The sequence below is a fragment of the Canis lupus genome, chromosome 34 (assembly GCF_011100685.1).
Source record: "Canis lupus familiaris isolate Mischka breed German Shepherd chromosome 34, alternate assembly UU_Cfam_GSD_1.0, whole genome shotgun sequence".
NCBI lineage: Eukaryota > Metazoa > Chordata > Mammalia > Carnivora > Canidae > Canis > Canis lupus.
Window position 1 is genome coordinate 22,207,559 of NC_049255.1, and position 4,565 is coordinate 22,212,123.

At 48.4% G+C, this 4,565-nt stretch overlaps 1 long non-coding RNA gene across 1 annotated transcript; it reads right to left on the reverse strand.

The window, feature by feature from the left end:
* Positions 1-514: 514 nt before the first annotated feature.
* LOC111093957 lies at positions 515-1,786 on the reverse strand. Its single transcript, XR_005383554.1, has 2 exons — positions 1,657-1,786; positions 515-706 (listed from the first exon to the last, which is right to left on the reverse strand). It is a non-coding gene; the product is annotated as an uncharacterized LOC111093957 (long non-coding RNA).
* Positions 1,787-4,565: the final 2,779 nt, after the last annotated feature.

A 4,565-nucleotide genomic window follows, 5' to 3' on the forward strand; every position in this document is an offset into this window, starting at 1 on the left:
TTCAGTTCCTCTACCTCTTCTTTCGTCTCCTGGAAAGGAAGCAGCATTAGCACTGGGATGAAGCCCCAGTGACCTTAAGAAAGTTGCAGCAATTACAAGGAAATCCTGCAAGTTTGGGTATTCTGCTGAACTTATGCTTAAAGCTGAGGACTGCTACTCCACTCTGATGCACCACGGTGGATTGACTGGTTACTAACCGGTTCTGGGCTGTTCATAAATAGCCATCTCCCCCGGCCCAGCCCCTGGACCAGCCCAAGGCCTGCCACCCTCAGCACTTCAATCCCTTTTCTAGAACACCTGGGACGGCCCCATAATCCAGCTGATGGGGTGAAGCCAGCTGAGGGGCCTTCCTCAGATCCTGACCCAGCACTTTATTTAATCTGAGGCGGTAAAGGACACTAGTTGGTATATTTGCAAACATCCCCTCTCTAAAAGAGAGAGAGGATAATTGAACAGCTGACTTCCCTGTGTAAATCATTTCTTCTCTCTGGACTTCTATTAGTCAATAAAAATAAACATTATTATCATTTTATTAGGTGTGTGGGGTTTTTAGACTTGTTGATTTCTCAGGTCTTTTCCACCTTTCACATTCTACGATTTTGTAAACTTACATAAACATATAAACTTATGAAGGAATTCAGGATCTCATCTCTGCAATCTTGCTGATTCCAGAACGCATCCAGGGGGAGGTGTTGACAGCCTGCAACTGATAGAAGCAGGAACTTCTCAGAATCACAGATTCATAATACTTCAAGCTGGGGGCAACCTGGAGTCCACCCATCGGGCTATTTGGAATGTTCTAGGGAGATCACAGAGGCAGATGAGGGGGGGTGTGTGTGGACAGGGCTACAAAGTCCAGACTCCTGCCTCTACCCAAGCAGCCTGATTTTTCCTGTTTTATACAGTGGTATTCTTCCTAAGATTTTATTTTTAAAAAAAATTTCCATGTCTAGGGAACTCATCTGAAAATGCTTAAATGCTGGCTTGGCAAGTGGCTCTCACTATGGTTTTGACTAGATGATTTAACGTCTTTGAGCGTCAATTTCCTTACCTATAAAATGGAACCTATGGTACTCAGCCTAAAAGGTCTGAGAGCACAACAGCACTCAGCACAAGGTCTGGCACGCACTAGGGGTTTGCTATCGATGAGGTGGATCTAAATCCAATCCATGCTTACTTACTTCCTTGAGGTGGAATCCAAGTTCCCAGAGCTGCTCTGGGAAGACTCGGAAGGATGGCAAACACACAGACACACACGCACACACACACATAGAGGTACACCACCAGGACCTGCCAAGAGGGCACTTCCAAAGTAACAATTACCCTTGCAACACTTGCTATTGCTGTTACCAAACAAGATGACAACAGCAAAATCTTATTCAACCACAACTGCAGAGGCCGATGATGGTGCTGATAAGCACCGCAACACCACGGATTCGGTTACTGCAGGATACCTGGCTGACCTTCCTGGGCTCAGGTTTGTATCCACACAGGAGCTGTGCAGGAGAAGCTGAATAACCGGTCCTCCCCCCCGCCCCCCTTCCAGGGTGTGGTGGCTGTAGCACCTTAAATGTCTCCTTTACATGGACTAACCCAGCCCCTTCTACCTCTTTCCAAGCACCGTGTCTACACTGGTGGCTGACTTGCTTACCCCACCTGAGACAGCAGGGCAGTCGGCAGAAAAATGTGCGCATCTTGAGCTGTTTTCCCATTTCTGAAGGGCTGATGCATTTCCAAATGGAAGAGCCTAGAACCTCCTAGAATCTCCCTTCTGTTAAACCCTCCGTTCTCATATGACTAATTTGAGAATCCACCCACTCTGGGGGCCATTTGGTGGGTGTGAGGAAAGATTTGCAAGCACTGTTCTAATCACAAATTGTATCAGTGCAGGGCTCTGTAATCTGATGGGGATTGGCCCGCCCTTGGTGGCATTTTCCAGGCTGCTAGGACAATTTATCCCTGGGCTGAGGTTCAATGCTAGCCCTGTGATGAATTGTCTGTGTCAGCCCGGCTCAGTCGTTGGCCCTCTTTGCACCATCTCACGTATGGGATCCTCATGTCTCTTGTATGTATTTTTTTTTTTTCTCAGTTGTAACTTGCACAATGCTTCTCTTTGCCTGTCAATGTTTTCTGGCTTTCAAGCCCAGTTTAATCACAACTTTGGATTCCGCTTCCTCCCCAGCATTGACTGGTGGACTTAGAGAACACCACTCCCTGCAGCCTCCCTAAGGAACACCAAGGCCAGAGCCTTCACTCCACAGTTGGAGAAAATAAAAGCTAGAAGGAGAAAGTACCCAAAGCCAGAGTGGCTAACCTAAAACTCTGTGCTCAGTCAGGAGCCCGCTCCACTGTGTTCATTCGCCCCTTCACTGAATCATGTACATCTGCTTTCCATAAATATTTCTTGAGTTCTGCTCTGTGCCCTGCACGATTTTAAAGTCTGGAGATGCAGTAATGAATAAAATTCCTGCCCTAGAAACTACATTCGGAGTGAAGGGAGACAGGCAAAATAATTTAGGTGAGTTGTAAAGAGGTGGTAAGTGCTGTGAAAAACTAAGGGAATGTCAGCTTCAGGAGTCCAAGCATAATGAGAGGTCACAGAAGACCTCCTGAAGAAAGGGGAGCTTTGATCCTGATTGCTGGAGAGGAGGGATGAGCCGTGCAAACACCCGAGGGGAGGTACAGGCATAAACAGCAGTGCGTACAAAACAGTAGCATGTACAAAACACTACATGCAAAGGCCCTGAGGCCAGAACACGCTGGGCAGGTTCTGGGAGCAGTAAGGAGGCCAGTGCCACTGGAACTGAGGAAGGTATTTAAAGGAGGTGAGGGCAGGGCGATAACTGGCTCAGTCCCGGGGGCCATTGTAGTGGCTCAGCCAGTGGGATGGAAAACCAGTGAAAGATTTTGAGCCGACGAGTGACATGACCCGGTTTATGTTTTGAATGCATGACCAGCTTTTGTGTTAAGTACACTGACCAGGGGGCAACAGTGAAAGTGGGGAGGGAAGTCAGGAGGCTGCTGCATTCATTCAGCAGAGAGACTAAGGTTGCATGGACCGGGGTGGGGAGAGAGGAGGTGGTGCTAAGACCGCTACTGTGGGGAGCAGGGAAGATGGGCTTGAACTCAGTAATGGGGAAATTGAGAAGGGTCCTGGAAGGAAACAAAGGCTGGAGCCCGACTACTCGGCAGGGAGACTGAACTTGGCTTAGGGCTATAGCAGGTTAGAGGAGGCTTCCTGGAGGAAGAAGCATCCGAGACAGAGAGGACATGCGGTGTAGGGTGACCAACTGTCTCCAGTCCCTCTACCTGCCCCAGGAACTGGGAGAGTTGGCCACGCTGCCTGCCTCCGTGAGATTTTCCTGGTGAAGCCTGGGGAGGTGGGAGCCTGAGAGCTGAGAGTGCCCGGGGTGGAGAGAACAGATGGTAAAGATCTGTGGGGAAAGAGAGGCCAGTGCTTAGGGTGATAATCAGGGGGAGAGGCTGTAGACAGGGGCCCTCATGTGCCTGGCTCTGTAAGCCCTAACAATAGAAGAGCCATAGAATTTGTTTTGATGTCAGTGGAAGGGTTTTAAGCAAAGGAGTGGTAACACTAATAACTTGGTAGTTCTTTCATTTTCTTACTTGTAAAAGAGCTATATATATCTAAAAAAAAAAAACCCCATCATTTATAAGTTTTTAATCAAAAGTGAAAAGCAAGAAATCAATCAACCGAGTAGCAAATAAGTTGATGTTCCAACTGAGTGTTCAGTAGCTACAGGAGTCCTCATGGCCAATCAGGTCATGTTCTCTATGGAACCAGTTAATCCCCCCCACCCCGCCACCGCCCCATTTCTCTATTTGCATCAATGACATCCTTTTCCTAGGCTCAAAATCTCCGCTCGTGATTTTAATCTTTCCCTGGTGACTCTGTCAGCCACCAAGTCCTTATTTCTTTTTGTTCGGCATGTCTCTCCTTAGTCTGAAGCCTGCCAGCCTGATTCAGGTTGTCCTCATGTTGGGTCTTGGCAGCAATGGACTAAGGGGTGTGTGTGTGTGTCGTGGAGGATAGTGGGTGTGGGTGTGGTGGAGGGTAGTGAGATTAGACCTCTCCGGGTGCAGGAAATAAGGGGACGTGTTGTCTACTTGGAATTTATTTATTTAAAGACTTTATCTATTTGAGAAAGAGAGAGCAGCCGAGTGGAGGAGGAGGCACAGGGGGAGAAGCAGACTCCCCACTGATGCAGGCTTAGATCTCTGGGTCCTGGGATCCTGACCTGAGCCAAAGGCAGACGCTTCACTGCCCGAGCCACCCAGGCGACCTGTCTGTAGGGAATTTAAAGCCAGTCATTTTAAAAGTCAGTCTGCTCTGTTTCATTTCTACATGCCAGACATTAATGACAATTAATGACAATCCTAAAACCTCCTCCCAACAGGAGCAGAGCACTCCGTTTGCTCCCCACCCCGGCCTTGAGTTTTGTAACATTTTCTTCATTGGTCTCCCCGTTTCCTGCCCCCTTTCTTCCAGTCCCTCGTAGGCAGCTGCAGCTTCTAACACCCATCTCTAGCTCCCCCAAACCTCAGCA